General features: G+C 40.9%; 1 long non-coding RNA gene across 1 annotated transcript; it reads right to left on the bottom strand.

The window, feature by feature from the left end:
• Positions 1-676: 676 nt before the first annotated feature.
• On the bottom strand, positions 677-22,708 carry LOC132654581 (uncharacterized). Its single transcript, XR_009592203.1, has 5 exons — positions 22,418-22,708; positions 20,836-20,944; positions 8,612-8,697; positions 7,659-7,853; positions 677-6,592 (listed from the first exon to the last, which is right to left on the bottom strand). It is a non-coding gene; the product is annotated as an uncharacterized LOC132654581 (long non-coding RNA).
• Positions 22,709-23,262: the final 554 nt, after the last annotated feature.

Raw genomic sequence — 23,262 nt, 5'->3', positions numbered from 1 at the left:
ATATTGGAAAAAAAAATCTTTGTTTCCAGCTCATATTATGAATGTGCAAAAAAAAAAAATGTAGAAAATTTAAAAGAAAGCCCAAAACACCCCCAAATCAAAACCTTGAAAAAAATTAAACAAAGATTCATAATATAAAGTTAATAGACAACAGTCAGTTGCTGGGGCTGGAGAGACGGCTCAAGAGTTAAGGGCACTGATTGCTTTTTCAGAAGACCAATGTTCAATTCCCAGCATCCATATGGTGACTTAAAACTGCCTATAATTCCAGTTCCAGAGAATCCGATGCCTTCTTCTTCATGGGCACCAGACCCACAGATGATGTACAGACATACATTCAGGCACAACACTCATATACATAAAATAATAATAGTGATAGTTTCAAAGCACACATAACATTTACAGAACCCTGTGTTCAATCCTTACTACTCAAACCCAAACCAAAACAAAGCAAAATAAAGTGTTCTCTTAGATAATAGGAGATAGAAGGATGTAAAGCTCAGATCATATTAACACTTAGTTCAACTCCTTCTTTCCCCAAAAAAACTTAGCACACATTATATATGATGAAATGATAAACTGATGAGGTTTGTCAAAGAATAGCTAAGTAAACCAGAGACATAACAACTCCATAGAAAACAAGACAATATTGTCAAAAGGTTGATTCTTTCCGTGTTGATGAACAGCTCCAATGCAATCTTAATAACGTTACCAGTGAAGCTATTTCATGGGTATCTGACAAACGGATACTAAAGTTTACCTGGAGACAAAAGGCCAAGAATGGCCAACTCAACATTGAAAACTGAAGTTAGAGATCTGGTACTATCCAAATTAAGGACCTAGGATAAAATGATGCCAATGAAGACAGCGTATTATTTATGAAAGAATGGGTGTTTGGAACAGGGTAGGGAGCCCAGAAACGTACTCATGTGTGTGTAGCCAGGTGACCTTTATACAGGAGCAAAGGCACCAAGATGAAGCAAATAAATGGTCACAGCTATTCTCTCTCTCACACACATAATTTGAATATATATGTATATAGATATATAATTTGAATTTTTGGAAACATTAGCTATGCTGTCAACTCAGGAAAAAAAAACTATCTTGGTTTTCTGTGTCAAGTTAGCATTTAACAGAAGTGAACAGCCATACTGGACTATTTTTTCTATTTGTATGGGGGTAATACATACCGTATTAAATATATAAGGTCTTACCTTTATGGGTTTGATTACAGATAATTGGTATAAAGTATTTCCTAAATAATAAAAAATGAAATGGTCTTAAATAACTGGACATCCGTATGTAAAACAGTAAGGCTAGATATAAACCTTTTACTCCCCTTTGAATCTGGAGAAAAAAAATGGATCAGAGGTCTAAATGTAAAAATAAAAATTAAAAAAAAACAAAAACAACCTATATTACTAAAAGGTAGTGTGAAAGAAAACCTACGTGATCTTGAGTATGCAATACCTGAAGCTAGGCTGCATTAAAGTTGAAATTTTCTGCACTGTAAAAGACGTTTAAAGAAAGACGAGACATGCTACCAACTGAGGGAAAACATTTGCAAAACCACATTTAATAAACACCGTTTATTCAAAATATACAGATATCTCTTAGAACTCAAAATAAAAATATATATAACATATAAAAGAAAGACCTGACTAGATGCCTCAACAAAGGAGGCACAGAGACCCACGTGAAAGGCACATGAGAGAGGTCATTGAGGAATTACCGGTTAAAGTGAGATAGCCTGGGCTGACAATCCAAATGGCCAAATCCAAAGCACTGACAGGTCCTGGTGGGGATGTGGAGCACTGGGGATGCTAATATACTGCTGATGGAAATGCAAGAGACCAAGCTGGCAGTTTCTTATAGGGCTAAATTTACCCTTACTGTAAGATTTAGTGATTATATTCTTTGATATTTGCCTAAATAAATTGAAAAATGTAAAAACTATGTGTGTATGTGTATGAACAAAGCTATTCTTTTTCACTGTGTGTAGGAAATTTGGAAGCAATTAGGATGTATATTAACAGAAGAAGAGAAAAGAGTAAACATTTAACATCCAGACTTGTAATAATGGATTATTACTCCATACTAGAAAGACATGACAAGTCTAGTGTGACAAGGCACGGACAGGGCCTCTAAGATGGCTTAGCAGGTAAGCGTTTGCCATGCAAACCTGACCATATGAATTTGATTCCTTAACCCGTGATGAAAGGAGAGGAACACCTCCCTGATCTCCATGTAGGTGCGATGGCATGCTCCCACTGGTATTCACAGACAGCCCTCTTCCTCCCCGCGACATGTGCCTTAAAAAACATATTTTAAAAAAGGGGGGACACAAAGGACAACTCAGTGCTTGTTATTTAGTGCAAGGCACCCATGTGAAAATACTACACATTCTATGAAAAGCATGATTAAGGGGAAAATCAAAACATCAGTGTTTCCCAGGCTTTATGTTGTGTGTGTGTGTGTGTGTGTGTGTGTCGGGGGGAGGAATGGATAGGTTGGAAACAGTGTTACAGGGAAAGATTTGCCTTTTTGATATTCTACTAGTGGGCAGATACATGTCATTATACATTTGCACAACATATGATTCAAAAAGTGAGCCCCTGTGTAACTATGGGCTCTAGGTACAATGTGTCACAGCAGATTCACTGTAACAAACATACCACTGCAGTGTTAGCATCCCCAGTGAAAGATGCTTGTGCTTGCCTTTGGGAGGGTATGTGGCAACTTTCTTGTATTCGTTTCACTAAGCTTTTCTGCAAGACCGACACAGCTCTAAACGTTTAATTTAAAGGCTGATTAAAGATCTGCACTCAGAGCATGGAAAAATGTGGCATCGCTCCAATCAATTAGATGTTTGGACAGATTCGGGGGAAGCTGCACCAGGCCGCTGCTTCCTCTTGATTCGTTTTCAAGGTTCTGACTTCCAAATCTTGCACCACTCTCCATTCCTCCCCTGGGTCAACAAGAGCAGTAATCACAATACAGACTCAGAGAAAAAGCGTGAGGAGGCAGTTGTACAGCACGGATGCCAGTTCTGACAATTCAAATGACACAAAACTGCTGTTCTTTGGCAACTTGGATATTAAGTAGGCCAGATGGAATTCAACTACTCAACAAACCAAGTCATAGCTTCATGATTTAGTGTCATGGTGTTGAATCTAGTAAAAATTAACTTCTCCCATTACTTAAAGATCCCTAAATAGTCTTTAAATTTTTGTTGGCTTATTATAGTTCACATATATGGGTGTGTTTTGCCTGCATGCATGTTTGTGTATTACATTCATCCCTGGTACCCAGGGAGGCCAGAAGAGGGCATGGAGTTGGAGTTACAGACAGTTGTGGGCCACCATGTGGGTTCTGGGAATCAAACCCAGGCCCTCTGAAACAGCAACAAATGCTCTTAGCAGCTCAGCCATCCCTCCAGGCCTCTAAAGAGTCTTAATCCAGGATTAAGTTTTAAATCATCATTTACTTGTTAGCTTATATGTCACAACAAACAAATACAATTAACTTACCAATATTTGATTATTGTTCGTGTGGCAGTAGAAGAGAAAATGCATCCTAAAGATTCATGATTGAGTAAGACTTTTAGAAGTATGAAAAAATTTAGAAAACATTTTATAAAATACATTTTGTCAATTAGGAAACAGAGTGACAGCTCAACTTAGTAACCCGATCAATACATCATAGCCAAGAAAAACCGACTCCATAAGTTCTGAGTCCACAAAATATAATGCATTGGTTTCAAAGAGGGCATCAGAGCACTTGAAGATTTATGCTTTTGTCAATTTCTGAGCAACACAAACTTATAATGACCAGAAAGAGTTAACGTAGCCCTTCCTTGGCATCTCAGCACAGACTGACTTTTCGATTTCTTGCTTGCAAGAGCAATGTACTGTAACAACACAAAGAGACAAGGAACTTATTGCTGGGTATGACTTCAGTTTGGTCCCTCCTTTAAATAGAAACCAGTGCTATTTAGAGAGAAGGAGTGTTACTGAAGAAAACACCATCAACCTTATCCTCCAAGTATATTCCAGTGCTCAATTCCTGATGAGATTTGAGAGTAAAAGTGCTGAATATTTCATAATGCTGCTTTTTGGTTCCTTCCAAGCCTCAATATTAAGGTGGTGTCTGTCTTGAGTGACAATTGTACATGAAGAATCATGTTTCATTTTGTGAGCCATCTACACCATGCCAATGTCCCTAACACAGAGAGAAGAGAAGGAAGACAATGCCACCACTGACTTAAGATGCATATTTGGCTTATGGTCCTGAAGATGGATGCTACAGGCTGCAGAGAGCTGCCTGCATCTCCTGCCATGTTTTTGTTTTCCATTTTGAGACAGATATGCACCAGGCAGAATTCAAACTTAGGATCCTTCTGCCTTATATGAGAGTATAGGCCTGAGCTACCAGGCCTGGTAAGACACATTATTTTTATTAGTGCATGAATCAATTTTCAGAGATAGCATGAGTCTCTACCAGAGTCAAGCAGGTAATAACTGTTTGTCCTTGTGTGAACGGCTAAGATGTCCTTTCCCTGGGAAAACTGCCCATTCAGGTCAAAGAAGGATGGTATCTCATTGTTTCTTCCACTTCATTCAGTCCCTTGATGTACTCACACTGTCTTGTTTCACTTTTGGTTTTGCCTTTAAGACAGAGCCTTTCCCTGTAGTTCAAGCTGGTTTTGACCCAATGATTACAAGCATTACCCCTCACCACTCACATCATTGTCTTGTGTTATTATTCGTGACTGAAGACTTTTTTTTTTAATTTTCTCCAAATTTCATTAAAGTGTTCTAAACTTCTTGCATGCTATTTCTTTCCACTCCCCAAAAGTCATTCTGATTTTACTCCCCACAACTCATTAAAAAACAAAAACAAACAAACAAACAAAAAACCCAACAACTTTTTTTTTTTCCTAAGGGGTAGTTTAGCAAAGAAGTGTATTGATTTTTTCCTCTACACATCCCCTGCTTCCATTCAAGTTAATATTGGCATTGTGTCTTAACATTACGTCTTAAAAATTCAGTGCTGAGATACAATTTTCTTTTGTCAGTTGTAATGAAGCAGTAAAGCGCATTTGTTTCTTGTTACCCTGAAATATTTGTTTATTTCCATAACTTGCATTCTTTATACTTAAATGTAAAGGATTTACCCGAGGCATGCAAATCACTTTGCAAAACCATTAGATGGCAGAAATTGTATATTGATTGGCCATTCTTAACATTGACCTTTTCTCCCACAGACTCCTCCATGTGCAGCAGTTTCTTATCATGAGTGATGGCTACAGTGGTACCTTAGCAGAGCAGTTATACCTAAATCAGACATACACTCTCAGGACCCAGCAAACCAAACCAAACCAAAAGGCCTGGCTGTGCTGTCAGTGAGATAATTTCTATGGGAGGAATTTGTCCTTGCCTAATAAGGAAGTAAGATAGCAAACTCAAGGCAACTGCTATTCAGAACTATTAAGGTAAGCACAGTAGACCGGCACAATTTATTCCTAGTCTCTTCTATGTATCATTTGAAAATCCGGATATCAACAAGCCTGCCACATTACATTATAATTATTAGCCTATAGCTCTTTCACACCAATTAAAACTGTGCTCTTCCTAAGGATGAAAGCTCCTCAGCTCCATCACTCAGGCCCAGCCTGTTACAGATATTAAGTAATTTTGGCTGATGAAGGTATTTAACCAATCGCTGAATCTAGAATGTTATGTGATGTGCGCGGCTTAATTCCCGCGAGGCCTGCCTTAACTTGTCTAAAACTCCACGTACAAATCCCGCTGAGTTTTTCCACGTCTGACTTAAAATAGGCTCTGGATAAGGAAGTGAGATGTGGTGTGTAGGGTGCAAGAGATCCTTTGACAGACAAACCTCTGCGGAATGTAAGCAGCAGCCTCCTTCAGAGGAGGCATTTCACAAGGTCTCTGTCAAAGTTTAAACACATCCATGGGAGGCTCCCAGCAAGAGGGGAGTTTCGCATGTCAGAGTCTGCCAAAACGCAGCCTGTATCTGTCAAGTGACTCACCTCCCACGTGAAAACCACCAACAGGGCCGGCACGTGCGGCTGCCTTTAACGCATCGTTAGAGAATGCTTTTACGTTCGCACTATCACTGTGTCCATTCTTCACGCCGCGGGCGTCACCTGAGTCAGTGGCGTTAGCTGGTTTGGAACCAGGTGCAGGATCCTTCTGGGCCTGTGTCTGGACTCAGAAGGGTGTGCTCTGCAGACGAGATGTGTCGGTACACCTGCCAAATGTCTGCCCCTTTGCTCTTTGCGTTTGGTAGCAGTAATTCTAATAGTCATTAAGCAGCGGCCCTGGCACTCCTAGGAAGCACTTTCCACATGCTATTTCGTTTGATAGCCTGTGGGGTCGGGGAAACAACATTGTTTTCCAGACTGGAAACCTTTGATGGCAACGGTGGGCGGTAACTTACGTGTTTGTGGTCACGTGTCTGCTCAGTAGCTGGGACGTGATCTAAATACAGGCAGTCTTTTCACAGGCGCAGTAAACTTGGCCTTGTAGGGAATCCCCGATGTGTTCACCACCAAGCATCTTTCCTTCTAGTAACAACAGAAAAAGCAGCAACCTTCATGAGACTCTAGAGGCTCCCTTGGCTGTATATTGTGGCCTTATCTAAAATTGACAGAGTAAATTTAACTCATAAAAGTAACTCATATCTTTTCAAGATTTAGGTTTGGACGTTTTAAGAAGCTGTGTGCTAACTGAGATCTCCAACAAAGCCTCTTGGCTGTGATAATACATTATGAGTGTTTTGGCTTTGATTGTATTTTTATCTCTCTTCTTTACCACAATGCTTGACATGGTGTGCCTACATCTCTCCTTAACTGGGCAGCACGTCAGTATATGCCAAGAATTTCTGGACTTGACATAACATGTAGAACAGGACAGAATATTGTCACAAAAAGGAAAAGAGAGTGTTTTTTCCCCCTAAAATAATGCAGTACAGAGCCATCCGAACAATACAATACAAATCCTGGAAAGGCAAGACCACAATCCTCAGAGCAGCTTCTTAAAAGATGAGTGAGTGCTCAAACACTAGATAAAGGCATTTGCTTAACCTCATTGATGCAGTTTTTACACACTTGTTTGTTTCCTTAGAGAATAATGCTTTTATACTTCACCTGGCAGAGAATATACTTTTTAAAGCTTTGAGTGCTGAACTATTTTCCACAGATCTTAGGGTCACATAAGATGCCTGAATAAGCTTACTTGAAAAAAGATACAGGATGTTGTCCCTTGCACATGCCCTGCGTGTCAATTTGGGATTAATCAGTTCTGTGACTTCCACCAACTTTGTTTATATGCCAGTGTGTCCTAAGACCCTGTGTTTAGTCTTTTGATCTCTTTGCTCTATTTGCTCTCCTTATACCATTGGTTCTCAACCTGGGGGTCCTAACCCTTTTGGGAGGGGTCAAAAGACCCTTTCACAGGGGTCACCTAAGATTATCAGAAAACACAGATATTTCTATTACAAGTCAGAAAAATAGCAAAAAGTACAGGTACGAAGTGGCAACAAAAATAATTTTAAGGTTGGGGGTCACCACAACATGAGGCACTGTGTTAAAAAGGATTAGAAGGATGAGAACCACTGCCCTAAGTTCTCACCTTTTCCTTCATAGCCTATGGATTGGAAGGCCTTTTCCCATCTTCCTCCTCCGCTGGTTCCTGGTCCCATTATGACGGTCTTGTTTCAGGCTTCTATTACATGTGGCTCAAATTAATAAAGGGTTTTCAAATTGGCCTTGCAGTTTTTCCCATTTTCCTGTTTCACCAAGTGCTTCACACTGCCACAATTATTATCTGTCAAACAGAGATCTTATCACTTTATGGGTACAGACCTTCAAGGACACTTCATTATCCAGAGAGTAAAATCCCTGTGCATAGGAGCCCTTACTATCTCAACTCTTCCCCGCCTTTCCCTGACTCAGTGACCTTCCCCACCAGTTCAGGGCTGGAATGGTATTGACTGCCTTTCTTCTTTTCTTCACAGAGTCATTCATTGCTTATAGACAGCTCAGATGTTACCGTCAACAACTCACAGAGGTCAGGTTTTCCTGATCGGAATGAACGCCTCATTGATATTCATTGGTATTACCTGTCTTTCTCTAGGAAGCGTCGCATAGTTTCGATGTAGCAGGTCTAAGAGTGTGTTATGGTGACTTGTCCATTTGGCCTTCATGTAGCCTGTGCATCTTGCAGACTGTGAGCTCCTTCGAAAGAACTCTAAAGTCTCTGGTTTTTACGGTACATATTAGTTTAGTCTAATGAATGGGATTTAAACTTGGGACTCAGATGAGTTAGACCAAATCCTAGATCTATCAGTCAGTGACTGGAGAGCTTTGAGCAAAATGCTCTGTATTTTTCTATCTCCATTTCTTTTTCTATACAGTAGAGGCTAATTATGTCTACTTCATAGGTTTGTTTTGACAATAAAGTGAGATGATAGTTGTCAATCACTTAAGACACATGAGCGATAATCTCAGCCTAGATTTCACTGCAGTGGCTTTTCGGCACTAAGGCAGTAATAACAGTAGAAGGCTCCAGAAGGTGAACCTTACATCTCAGTGAGATGGGAGCAGAACCTCAGCCAGCCTATGCCAAGAGCTCATCGGGTAGCACATGAGTGGGTTTCCTTTCATCACATCTGGAAAAGAAAAGGGTGTTATCACAGGGGGAAGTGGAGGAATTTTCAAATGAAAAAGCTACCTAAGGCCTGAATGGTCATGGCTGCATTACGCTGTTGTGAGACTCTAATCTTGCATATATACCACAGGCAAACCAAGGAGACCAACACCAGAAGGCCTGCTAACACTCCCATGCCCGCCCATTCCTTCAAATGATTCATGGCTGCAGCAATCCATGATGATAATCCTGTGGCTAGTCCTGGTAGACTCTGGTAGAATTTGCCATAACAATGGCCACTCTCAGCTGCTCCATCATAGTATCGAATTCTTCAGTCCAATTACCTAAAATATAGCTAGACAATTGTTTAGACAGATTTGCAGCATGGGAAAGATTCTCATATTGTATGCTAGTGACACAAAGTCCAGCATACTTCCATTGACAGCCAAGTTGAGCGATTTGCCATAGAGTATCAATTTGCTCCTGCACGAGGTCAATCCTCTGATTGAACACCATCAAGTCTCCTTTTAGTTGAGCATTAATTCCTTTTTGTACATCTAAAGCATGAGCTACATTGGCTAAAAGATTATTTAGGGTCTGAGCAGTCTGCATAGTCTGACTCATGGCTAATGCCATGGTGGTAGCTCCAATAGCCGCCAATAAGATGGCAGTAACAATGGCGGCTGTAATTCCAAGATCCCTTTTCTGTCTGAAGAGAGTCATAGTATGAGGGACATCAACGGGCACAGGCACCCAGTGAGGCATGCGAGTAACCAGGGCATACCTAAATTCACTAGCATTCCAGCATTGGGCAAAAAAGCAAGTATCATTACCACAATTACTTGGCTCTATCTGGCTAACAATGAATAAAAATGGGGGTTATAAACAAACAGGTGTGGACTTATACAGCCATTGAAGCAGGACAGTTGCCCCAAGCATGGTTGGCTACCATAAAAAGCTAAAACGTTACGCTCAGGATGCGAGGCTAAGCACTGCACTCAGGGTCAGCCGCTTTGGACCCAGAGAAGAGCATGTCTGATTGCATGCGGGTTGATGCCCCAGGTCCCGCCTCTGAGAAAAAGGTATCGGACGGGTCTCATGCTCTTTGGGTGGATGACACCTAAATGAACATTGGTACAAAGTCCCAGTTTATTTCTAATATCAGAGATCAGACCTCTACTCTTGCCTGATGCGTCTAAAACAAAAAGGGGGAACTGTAGAGAGCTGCGTAATGCCGCGCCTGAAAGATGGAGCTGGTTTCTGCCTTCCACCTTCCCGATGGTGAGTGCTCTCTGCCACAAACAACTCCATATTTGGCTAAGGCTGAGGATCTGGCTTGCTTCCATGTATGTGGACCTATCTGCATTGCCCACGAGGCATGCTGGGGTTGGCTACCCAGAGGCTATTTTAAGCTGTGGGCTGGCTTTCCCCAGGGTCAGAAGATTGCTCAAGGTTCCTGAATAAACTGCATTGAGAAGAACAAAAAAAAAAAAAAAAAAAAAGATCAGAAAGGAGAGGAGGACCTCCCCAATCAGTGGACTTGGGGAGAGGCATGCATGCAGAAAAGGGGGGAGGGTGGGATCGGGAGGGGCGGAGGGAGGGGCTTATGGGGGGGATACAAAAGGAATAAAGTGTAATTAATAAAAGTTAAATAAAAAATTTTAAAAAAGGAAAGTAAGAAAAACCAGAGTAATAATTATTGCACAAAATTAAAAAAGAAAAAGCTACCTAAGAAATAATGATATGAAACGGCAGGCAATGGTGTTTAAATTGCATGCGGCATACTTCTGTTTCTAAGCCATTTACGAAGAGAGGTGGCATTGGGCTGTGGAAGATGATTTCAATTTCAATTTGCTCCAGATAGTACAGCCAATAGGACACTAATAAAGCATAATCAAGTTGATAAGCATACACATTTTTGAGGCTGTGAAGGTGTATATCTTCTTTGGTTTGTTTATTTGTTGTGTGCGTGGGGAGGGTATTACCTGTATGCTACGGTGCACATGTGGAGGTCAGAGGACAACTTTGTTCGGTTCTCTCCTTCTACCTTTATGTGTGTTCTGAACATTGAACTCAGTCCATCAGGCTTAGACAGCAAGCACCATACCCACTGACCCGTTTCTCTGGTCTAAGACCGTTGACTATTGAAATCTGGGAAAGATACTTAAGCGTAGTTTTTAAAAATTAACTTACTGTACTTGTCAAATATGGAATAGTTATCACTTTTGATACATCTAGATTCGCTTTACTTGTCTGGGGAAGTTCGTGTTTGAAGCTGTTGCTCTGACAGAGTTATTAATAGGGCCACGTTTTGCTTTAAGATCTTAATGGTTTCTAAGACAGGTTAAATGATTACCTTAGTATTAGCATGTATCATAACACACTAGCTTGGCTTGCTACACTCGGTTACAGAGTAGTGAGCTAAAGTGGGTTAAAGAGGAAAACTCTCAGGATGAGAAAGAAAGGGAGAAGGGAGGGGTTTCAGTCAATGCCTCGGGTGGCATGCCTGGGCTAGAAATGCTGTAATACTAGTGCTGATACAGTAGACTGGACCAGCAATAACTGATGCTCACAACTAGCCAAATGATTCAGGTTGGCTTCGGATGAAAGTCCACATGGGTGACTGTGCAGAGGAGAGTGGGCTGTTGCTGTCATGCTAGAGCAATACAAAAGGATCTGGGTAAGTCAGAGCTTCCAGAGGTGCATCCTGGGATTGAGACTGAGATTGGGTTATCTGCTGAGAAAAGGAGGCACAGACCTCTAGTGTGGCATGAGCCATGGAGCAGAGAGAGAAGGCTGGAGGGCAGTGGGTCATTTCAAGTACAGAGTATGGAGAATATCCAACAACAAAATCTTAGCCCTTTGTGCTGCACTAGACCAAGAGCTGGGTGAGACTGGATAGCAAACGGTAGTGCACAGTGACTGTGCATGCAAATGTCCCAGAAAAAAGGCCAAGCTCTCCTTTGGGGGAACAGAATCTTAGGAACTGAACCTCAAGTCAGGGTGTCTGTCACGCATTAACTGGCTCATGCGGGTTTATCCAGTGAAGAAGGCCTGACAGCACGGGGTTCACTACTGAGGAAATCTCAGCTGAAAGGAGCTGTTGGGATAAATGAGAGCCAGAGTCCTCACTGGGGACTAGAGGGGAGGTCCAGAAACGGAAACGTCTTGAGGTCAGAAATGCGATCTGACACAAAAGATGGAAGCAAGGGCAGATCCTAGAAGTCAGGTGATGGAGTATGGGAAGTAGGCCCAGGATGATTGCCATAGCCACCACTTGAGGCAGTAGCTTCTCGTTGCGGACCTACGTGGGGATGAAGTGGAGATGCTTCTATTACAGGTGAATGGTAGGTAAAAGCTGATGGCTTTGCTTTCTGAAAACTGACCTCATTATGAGGGAGAGAAGAGGACCATCTTCTGTGCCAACTGAAGTCCAGTAACGTCAGAGGTGTTTCCCTGTGCACAATGTGTGTTGGGATTTTAGTAAAGATGTTGAGAGAGTCTTAAAAGCTTTAAATCCATACTATAACTGCATTTTCCCCTATAGGACTCTTGTCTGTGAAGTGAATTGGACAAGCATAAAACATGATTAAAAACATTCCTCTCCAAACCCTAAGTCTTTATGTGTATTAATCTTAGATAAAATAATATACTAACAGTCAGTAGTACAGAGTTCAGCTGTAAAGCTGTAGAATATTGGATTGAAGAACACATGGATCAGTTGGTTAGAAATAAGTCAGGCGTATCATTTGAGGAGAATACTGAGTTAAAACCGATTTTTTAAATATGGGAAAGCAGTGAACTTTTAAATAAGATACAAATTATGTTTTAGTCTATTCTGTGGATACTCTATTCAAAAGCTTTTTCCAGATTTGATTACACACACACACACACACACACACACACACACACACACACACACACACAGGTTTTGTGATAATTTTACAAGGTGGCCATCACCATTTCATAAATGAGGAGACTGAGGGTAACTCACCCAAGACTAACAGGTACTGGTCCAGGGTTTTATATCCCCCACTTGTCACATAGTCCATTTTCTTCCTATACCCCAACACTTCACTGTGCACTTTGCTCTGATTATTTTACCACCTGTCTTGATTTTGTGGCTTTGCCAGGAATTCAACCAGTCACACTCAATTGTGTAGTCATTAAAGTTCCATTTAATATATGAATCTATAAACCCCAGAGAACATAAATTCTTATTTATGGTTATACCCTGTATATTTAGCATGCATTAAGTTCTCAAGAAACATTTGATAGAGGAAAGGATAAAAAAGGAGGAAAGAGAAAGAAGGAAGAGAATGGGAGGTGTTGAAGGCAGAAGCCAAGCAGGGTAGTGCTCACCTCTGATCTCAGCACTTGGAAGGCTAAAGCAGGAGGATTCCAAGTTTCAGATCATCTACTGTGCATTTTGCTTGACAGATATTTACAAGGAAATACACACACATAAAAGAGGTCTAAAACCTCAAGGATCAATACTTACGAGTGCCATAAGCCTGGAGGAATAGCATTGGGAAGACTCATATATAGGATGTGCTAAATCCTGTAGAAATGACGAACAACATTTTCAGAGAGTTTGGAGTGCTTTTTCTCAAGCTAAGTTCAGAGCAAGAACAGCACAAGAGCGGTATGGCAAGGCCTGGGGCAGATGGTGCAGTATTAACAGATGGTGGAGGGACGAACTCTGCTGCCTTTTCTATTTCTTCTATCAAGAAAAACATTATTTAACCTGGGACTCAAAAATTACACGTTGTTTAGAGGCACTGTCCTGCCCATATATATATAGACCGAATGTGAGCCAATCCTTGAAAATAAATAGCTTCTTCAGATGTTTTATAGACTCTGGGTTCCTCGAAATTGTATCCAGGGTTCTTGGTTACAGGACCTGTGTTTCTTAGCATTCAAACCCATGGGAAAGAGTTCAGATGGCAAAAGTGAAAAAAAAAAATACCATGATTTCTAACAGCCAGATTTTGAAGAGTGAATCTTTTCTATGCAGATCAATGGGCTGAGGCCCAGCAGATGCTTGCATAAGTTATTAAGATGTTAGTGAGTATTAGAGAAATTCCTAATGTTCCACTAAGTCTCAGTCAGGCAGAATATTGACTGGAGGAAGCAGGATTGAGGAGCTTTTCTGATTGTCAAGCATAAAAGAGAGAGACTCAAAATTCCAAAAAATGACAATAATAAAAATTCAAACAGAAATCCATCAAAAGGAGTGGATATGACAGGGAGAGCAAGGACAGAGTTGAAGAATATTTGATCCAGCCAAGGCCAATAAAGACAAGGCAATTTGGGCTGGAAAATCAAAGCAGAATTTACAGATCTTAGTTGTCTCCTCTATTTTGAGCCTTGAGAATAGTTTCTGGGCTGCTGAGGACCATGCACCTTTGAAAATATCAGACACCCGAGTTCCCCACCCTTTCCCATTAGCAATACTTTCTAGATGCTTTAACTTTATTCTGTAGGGAAAAAAAGAGAAATGTTTTGAAAGAAAGAAAGAACTTCATTTTAATGTACTGTGATTTAAGATGCTTGCTATGTTCTGAATATCAAGCTTCGTAAAATCTGCATAGTGAAAAGGTGATGATTGTAGGAAGTGAGACTTTTGATAAGTCACAAGAGCATGAGTAGGACCTCTAAGAGAGGCTCCACACAGACCCCTGAGCACTTCCACCACACCCAACAGATGCTGCCCATGAACAAGAAAGTGTGCCCTTATCTGTCAGTGAATGAATTCATTGGTGCCTTGAATGCAGATGGCCCAGTGTCTAGAACTGGGAGAAATAAACTTCCATTGTTTATAAGTTTGCTGTCACAGTAGCTTTAGCACCCCCCAAAAGTGCTGCCCCAGGGAGGGACTGAGCTTTTAGTAGTCACCAAACATGAGATCTCACAAAGAAAGACAAAATGTTACAATAGGCAGAAGGTGAGTGTTCTAGAGGGAGTCATGACTGCCCAAGTGCTTTGAAGAGAGGATGTTAGAAAGAAATTAGCCCACATTTCCTGTATGCAGGCAATTCTCCATTAGAACAACCCCATTAGAATGCCAGCAAAATGCTGCTAATGTATAGATTCCTAGGTATGGGCAACATGCTTTATATTTATAATCTTTTTCTTCTGACAGTTATGTGGCTCTTTCTATTCTTAGGTCACTGTTCTTCAGATTAAATTTCCTGTTGTATTATCATCTTTGAGTATGTTCATGGTTAGGAATAAAATTGATTTTTTTTTCTCCGCAGGAAATGTCTTTATTTATAGAACCTTTATTTGGTGCCCCCATCATTTATGAGCTTCTCAGGCTTGTAAGCAACAGTTGCTAAGGAAATATATGCTGTTGTATTTACCATTGAGACTGTGGAGATGTTCAGTGGTAAGACATTTGTCTTGCAAGCATGATGACCAGGTTCAGATCTCTAGCATGCAAATAGAAGCTGGGCATGGTTATAATTCCAGCACTGGGGGACAGAAAGAAGAGGTTCCCTGAAGCTTGCTAACACTGATCTCTGTGAAGTAGAAGTTTCTGGTTGCTTTGAAGACTCAGTTTTGTTAAATGATGTTTTGCTGTAGGCTGCTTGTGAGAGGGCATGTGATGCTTTGCTGTGAGCTCTCTCATGTAAGGAGCTTGACTTTGGCCAGCTGAGAACATCCGTGGGTGGGCTCTGAGGAGAGGAGATATATAGAGGCCCAAGCACAGTGAGGCATCACTTTTTGGATCGACACCGCTGCACTGATTTTCATGCTTCAACACTTGACTTTGCATAGAGAAATGTTCCAGAGAACTTCTCAGGGCAATCCAACTGAGTCTTGAGGCTTTTGCTGACTTGTTCTGATCATCTGAATCATGCTGATTCATGTTGCTGTTTGATGTTGCCTTCGGACTGGACTCTGGTATCCTGATAACTGAGTTTGTTAATCCCCTAAAGACCCATCGACCCTAATCAGCAGGAAGTAGATAAAAGACATCTACAGCCCTTTTTCGTTCTAATTTCTTAAGGTCCAGGGTTGGAAGGGAGGTTATAGATCTGCTACTTGTGACTATGAAAGACAAGCTCAGAGCTTGATGGAAAAACAAAAAAAAGATTCCCTTATAGTCCTTTTCTGAAATTTAAGTATAGGAATTAAAAAAGTGATATTTTACACACATTCAAGCCATCTAAGCTTTATAAGTACAAACATGATCAACAAGATACCCTTATGCCTCTTCTCTCAAGTCTTCTTTCTAGATGCCAGTCTTGTCCTCCAGCACACCCTCTGTAAAGCTTTATACAAATTGTATCTGTCCTTTCTAGTGTTCTTCAGTTTGTTATTTACCACGTTCCTCTAACCTGAGTCCCTGGATCTCTTAAAAATAAAAACATAATTAGGAGCACCACAGGACCCTTATAAAGATGCATGGAGATTAAGGATGAGGAAGAACCTAATACAAACCCTTGAACATGCGGTAGGGCTGTGCTGGATTTCACTCTGTGGAATACCTCAACTGCTAATGCCTATGAACAGCCAGCAAGCCCTGAAGGTCACTAATTTAAATTGAGCTCAACTGGGCCATTATGATGATTTGTGTAGGCTTGACTCCTCTCTACTGGGGCTCCCTCAAGCATCTCCAGATGTCTGCTTAGTCACTTGGAGGCTAGCCAACTATGGGTATAGTACCTAGGTCCATCTCTCCATACTTTTTATTGTCCTCCATCAGGCTAGCTCAGAATCCTTCCCAGGGGTGTTCAGAGCTCAGCAGCGGCAGATGGAGCATACCCTCTCTCTGAGTTTGCACACAGGTATCTTCTGCCCCTTTCTATTGATGAAAGCAAGTCACAGGTCAGTCCACATTTAACCACCTGAGGGGGAGGAGGAATGAAGAATTTGGGGATGTGTTTAAGTTCACTGTAGTCTTCAAACCTTTTCTCTTACTGCTTATACCTTACCAAGATACCCTCACTGTTAAAGTGGTTGCCTTAATTTGAAATGTTACTTTCACTTATTCTCTTTAAAATCGGAGGCATTTCTCCAGGCCACATTTTCCCTTTATAGACTGATCAGACATCTCTTTAATTTTGTAATCATCACTTTGACTCATCCAACAGAATTCTGTTCTGTGGTTATGGAAATCAAACCAGTGCCTTGTGCTTGTAAGGTGAGCCCTCTATGGCAGCAAAAGAAAGTGAGCAAGTGCTGACTTGAAAGCGGTGATATATTTGAGGTTTCCCCTCAACTTTCGGATCTATTTATCTATTTTGTGTGTCGGGTTGTTTGGCCTGTATGCATGACGTGTAACATGTGCATACCTGGTATCCATGGAGATCTTAAAAAGGGCTTCCTATCATCCAGAGCTAGAGTTACAGATGGTTGGGAGCCACCATCTGGGTGCTAGAGACCCAACCCAAGTCCTCTGAAAGAGTAGCAAGTACTCTTAAATACTGAGCCATCGCTCTAGCTCCTGCTCTATTTCTTAAATAAGACCAACAACTCCCAACTCATGTCAGAGCTTCCGTGGCATCCACTTAAATTATTATGATCTGACATTGTTTGGTCTCAATGGATAAAGCACCTGCTATGGAAACACGAGGACTGGAGTTTGCATCCCCAACACCATATAAAATCTGGGCAAACATGGTGATCCACCAATAACCCCAGCACTCAGAAAGGAGGGGATTTAAGGGGCAAGCTGGCCAGGTAGACTAGCCCAATCTATAAGGTCTGGGTTCAGTGAGAGACTCTGCCTCAATATGTAAAGTGGAGAGTCATCGAGAGAGACGCTTGTCCGCCTTTGGATTCTGCAAGCACATATGTGCCCTCACATACGGGCCCCCGTGTATGTGAACATGCAAACACGTGATTGTAGACGGCTACTGTAATTGTATTCCTATGTTGTAGAATATTGGTGAAGTAATACAATTTAGTGTGGTTTCTGCAAACGAGTCTGCAATTTAGCATGCTATGGGCTTCTGATGGCAGCAAGTCCTACAGAATGTGACCTGTCCCGTTCTGTGGGTGATCACTGTGAGGACTCTTGCGTGTGTCCCTTCACAAAACTCTCCTCAGTTGTTTTTTATCTGTACCCTGAGACATCAGTCCCACCATGGGACCTCATGCTGCCCCTGGGAAATATTGTTTTCCCTAGTAGACCACAATGCTCAGGCAGGTGTATATAGCCTCTCAACCAAATTTTTTGACAACCTCCAGACTTTTTTCAGAGTCTGTCGGTTTCTGTCTCTGTTACCATAAGAGGGATAGCCTTGAACTATCAGATTATAAACGTTTTCCTTATAAAAACATAAGTTTCTGGTCAATAGCTTCAGAATCTTCAGTCTGATGGTCCATGTTCAATTTACACAGGGTTATTTACACAGGTTATTCTTGTAGTAGCATGACTAAGTCTAGGTTCCTTGTAATAAAAAGAAACACAAACATTTAATAATTTGCTACTACTCCTGGACATGTGAGTTCTGTGGCTTAGCCATTCAAGGATAAGAGCTAATTTTAACTTGCTGGAGGATACACAGGTGTGCAGCCACGTATGTCTTCTTGAAGAGTCTGTGTTTTTATGCTCTTTTGTTCTCCTTGCAAATCCTTGGCGTTTTTCACACATATGGCCCACTCAGCTGTTAGAGCCATGTGACTGCAGAAGCATTTTATTTTTATGATTATTGACAATACTCCACAGAGTTTTGTGACCAGGAAACCATATGTACTGACATCTCTTAGTCTTCTCCTGAGCCTTAGCCTTGCTCTCTCTCCTCCTGGGGACTGGTCCTCAGGAGCATGGGCTGTCTCCTGGTCAGGGTTTGGGTAACTGGGGGCAGGGGTGAGTAAGATGAAAGCCATTGAGTTCATTGAAACTAATCCTCTTCCTTTTCTTTTAGAAGCTCAACCATCTTTTCCCTGCTCTGGAACGTTCTTCAATATCAGCCCTCTTTTTCCTCCTCCTCTTTTTCTCCCAATCTTTCCTCTATTCTCCCTCCCTCTTTGTCTTTCCTCCCACCCTCCTCTGCCCCTTTATTTTGTTATTATTTAACAGCTTTCCAAGAGTTCATGGGGTGACATCCTGTATCAGGGTTATCAATTCCCTGCTCTTCCTGAGTCCTGGCATACTCTTTAGCCTGGTCTTGCTGAGTCAGCTAAGCCTCTCATTCTCTTCACCCTTTCCCTCAGGGTCTGGGAGCATTCATCTTCTCATTTAAGGTAATTTATAACTAGAACCAAGCTTGAGTTACAGAACTCGTTGACCTTGACTCCTGTCTCAGCATTCAGAGTTTCTGGTGTTGGGTTTTGTTTTCTTCCTGACCCCATACACGTCCTTTCTTTTCATCAGCATTTGGTCACTTGATGTCCAAGCCCCAATCAGTCAGACAATCTATGTTTCTTTATCATGGGACAGACCTGTTTGAGTAATTTTTCCTTTGAAAAATAACAGTAGTAATCCTTTCAGCCAACTTACTGGTGCAGAATGTTATATATTTAGCAAACATGAATCATGTGATCTTGTTCTGAAGAAGATTCCAAGTCACTATTTTGCAATGTGAATGTTTACTTAATGTTCAGAAATTGCTCTCTGACCACTGGGGTTATGATTAATGTTTTCCTCTTGAAATTAAAACAAAACAAAAAATACCTTGTTATATAGCTTTTGGGATAACATGGTGCACTTTAGTGGGGTCTACTTGAATTACAAATAGTCTTGGTCCCAACTCCTTCCCACCATTTTTAGGAGGATTGGACGAGACAGAAATTGGTTAAAAATATACTGTCCCATAAAGGCTGGAAAACTTTTGTTGAGTAAAAGACGCCACATATTTATAGATGAGGCTGAGCCAGCTTCTTCTATTGCCTCTAATAATCACTTTACTCATGTTAGTCAAGAGGAGAGATTTCCACCCTACACCTGTGTCTGAAGGAGAGAAATAAATTATGCAACACAGCCATGTTTGTGTTTGCTTGGGTTTCAAGTTGATGTCAAACATCATTATCATCAAATATTTACGGAGTGTGTGTTGTGTATCTGAAATTGTACTTGATGTTATAATTTTTTGGGTTACCACATATATAATAATTATTGACTACTGCATAACTATCTCTGTGTGTATGTACACTTGTAGAGGACAGAGGTTGACATTGGAGTTACTTCTATATCACTTTTTTCATGCAAGGTGTCTCACCTGAACCTGAAACTCACCGATTCACCACATGGACTGACCAATGGGCTTCAGCCCCCAGTGCTGGGGTTACAGCAATTCACTGCCACATCTGCCTTTCACATGGGTTCCTTAGCTCTGAACTCATGTCCTCATGCTTGCAAAGAAAATACTTTCCCCACTGAGCCACCCCACTGAGCCATCCTGCTAGCCCTGTAACTATATTTTTTACATTGAATTGAGCAGCTGCACTAGAACCCTTACAGATGGGGCAATCCCACAGCATTATGAGACACAGTCATACTCTTTTGTTAATGCCCAGGGACTAGAGACATCCAGTATAGGATGTGAAGTGTTGCATATCTGGCCAGGAAGATAATTTAAGGGATCTGATTTTTAGCTTGTGTTGTTGGGAGACTGGGCCTCCCCTTTCTCATTTGTAAAATTAGGAGGCAGCCAAACATGTCTTCATTGTTTGGTTCTCTTAGCTGATGCTATCTGCGATTCTGTATTGTTTGCAAGTACAAAAACTATTCATCAAAATCCCTAAAAAGTCACAAAATCTTAACATATTCTAACCTTTAAAGTCCCACCTTTAGTTAACCTTACTAACACTAGATATTTATTAACATAACCCGAGAAAATAAGGATAGCCCAATATTCTTTGAACATTTCTATGTTTCCATTGTCTTGAATCATAGTAATGTAAAGGTCATGGAAGACTGATAGAATTCTTACAACATACTTGGAAAGGCATCAAAAAATCATTGCTCATAGCCTTTTCATCATTATTAGCATTAAGTAGATAAATGTGTAGTATAACAAGCACTTTGTAAGTGCCCAAGGTTTTCTATAGGCCCATATTAAAATATATACAAATTTGGAGTAGATTTCCAGTCCACTCGTAAGACTCATACAAGAAATATTCTCTGGTAAATGATGTAAAGTTCAGGTAAGAGTTGGTAACACAGATGTTTCCCTGAGAGAAATTAAGTTCATTCTCTACTTACCAGGAAGTAAATAGAAGATTGCTGATCCAATTTAAAAGTGTCCATCCTTGTAGGTTCCTCAGACCTCTAGAGAAATGTCTAACTGCACCTGCAGACTTCGCTCTCCTCTCTAGGGTACAATGTTCAAAAGCATTATTGAAGGATGAAAAATTAAATGGCATATAGTACATAATTCATGCTTACATTCTCTGCATTTGTTTCCATTGGTTCTCTATTTTCCTTTCAGCTGGCAGTGGTCATCAAGTAGATGTGGCTTCAAGAGTCAGCCCTTGGTTTAAATAATAGTCATTAGCATTGGGTAGAACTGGAAAGCGTGTAAACGCCAGGGCTAGAATCTAGTGGCTTGTATGTTTTTAAGTGCAAGGGATTTGGTCATCTCTTCTTCTACAAATGGGCTTAATTGGCTGTGTGCCTGCTTCTCCTCATCTTCTACCTTCCCAGAAAGTTTCTTTTGTTAGTATTTTGTCGGATATAATTGTCAGACCATGGAATTCCAGCCTGGAATTCCTGAGATGCCCAAGCATCTAGATGTAGCTAATTCTGAATTCTTCTCTATCTCTACCACCCTCCCCTTTTTCTTTTTATGAACCTTTGCCAGTGAGGAGACTTCAACCTTCCTCTTGCCTTAGAGATAAAAGAAAGAGACATCTTGGCCAGCTGTGACTCTTCCTGCTAATCCTGGATGGAACACCCTTTTCACAAAAAGGTTGCCCCGCTGGGTAACTTTCACTTTGGTCTTTTGTTTCTTTGTACAACACCAAAAATATTCACTTCTAACATAAGACCCAAACCTATCCGTTTTTTAAGTTAATGTCTTATGTTCACAAAATGAATTCTGAATAGTAGCTTGATATTAAATTGAACAGCTGATTCAGTCAATATAGTACCCGAAAATAGGTGATCAAAATTTAAATAAGCCTCAACTTGCGAACAAAACCATTTAAGGGATGATGTCTAAGTCACTAACAAAACTGTGTTTGGACTCCCACCAAACCAAGTAGATTGTTACAGTACAATGTAATTTGTATTGTTTTGTAATATATATATAAAACTTTTAAGTCACTATAATATTCAAATATCATTTGCATAAAATTAATAAAGTATTTATCTCTGATGCTGTTGAAATTTATTGAAGTCAAGAGATGTCTCTTAGGGATGGTGGGATGGCTCAGAGAGTGAAGGTGCCTGTTGTTGAGCCTGATGACCAGGGTTTGAGCCCAGGGACCCACATGGCAGAAGGAGAGTACAGCCTCGTGCAAGTTGTTCTTTGACCTCCACACACATGTACGGCATGTGCCATGGCCTGAATAAATGCATAAATGCAATTTAAAAAATTTAAAGATATGACATATGATCATATGATCATTTGTTGCTGTTGTAATGGGAAATCACAAATTAAATAAAGCAGTGAAGGTTATCTCATCATTCTGGAAGATGATAAGGTCAAGATCAAGGGGCTGCATTTGGTAAGGGCCTTCTTGCCAGCATAACATGGCAGAGGACATTTTATACAAGCAGAGGAAATGCGATGGATATGGCTATTGATGTTTTTTCTCCCCCAGCAGCATTCATAGTACTTTACCTAAGTGAATCAGCTGGAAGAACACTTCTGGCTCGGTTGCAGTTTAATTTTTCTGTGTCTTGTATTCAAAGTGAATAATGTCTTCAGCAACAAGGTCTTACCATCTGCCTGAGTTCAAGAGCAATAAGAATACCCTGGTTAGCTTGGGTGGCCTCTGACATCTTCTTGGGCAGTAACTTACAGGGAAGTATCAGATACCTGGCATTTTAAAACCTGCGGTTTCTGAGAGGAGCATTAGCCAACCAAATAGGATACTGTGGTGACTTGAATGATAAATGCCCCCTTTAGTTTCTAGCATTTGAATAATTGGTCCCCAGTTAGTGTTGTTGTTTGGGGAGGCTCCTGCGTGTCCTTGGTGAAAGAAGTGTGTCCTTGGGAGTGAACTTTGAGAATTCAAAGCTTCACATCACTCCCAGTTTTCTGTCTTCTTGGTGCTTTTGGTTCTGGATGTGGCCTTTCAGGTGTCCCTGCCGCCATGCTTGCTTACTGCCACACTTCCCTCCTGGATGGGGAAATGCTCTGGTCCCTCTGGAACCACAAGCCCAAATAAGTTCTCCCTTCTGTAAGTTGCCTTGGTGCTGGCATTTTATCACAGCAGATATCTTTGTTCATATTCTTTTTTTTTTTCCTTTTAATACTGTTATGAGAGTAGTTAAATTTCAGCATGAGTTGCGAAAGAATGTTCTCAATTACTACGTTGCGTAGTAATACGCAAAGTCAACCCACTCCAGAAGCTTTAATAAACGAGGCGGCAGTACTATATGAAGGAACAAGCCAAGTGTAATTGAAGAATTTCCCATATAAGCACTCAGAACAAGTTTCTATATTTAATTAACTTCAAAAAG

Source organism: Meriones unguiculatus, chromosome 6 (assembly GCF_030254825.1).
Source record: "Meriones unguiculatus strain TT.TT164.6M chromosome 6, Bangor_MerUng_6.1, whole genome shotgun sequence".
NCBI lineage: Eukaryota > Metazoa > Chordata > Mammalia > Rodentia > Muridae > Meriones > Meriones unguiculatus.
The sequence above is the reverse complement of the archived record's forward strand: the minus strand, read 5'-3'. Positions and strand labels throughout refer to the sequence as shown.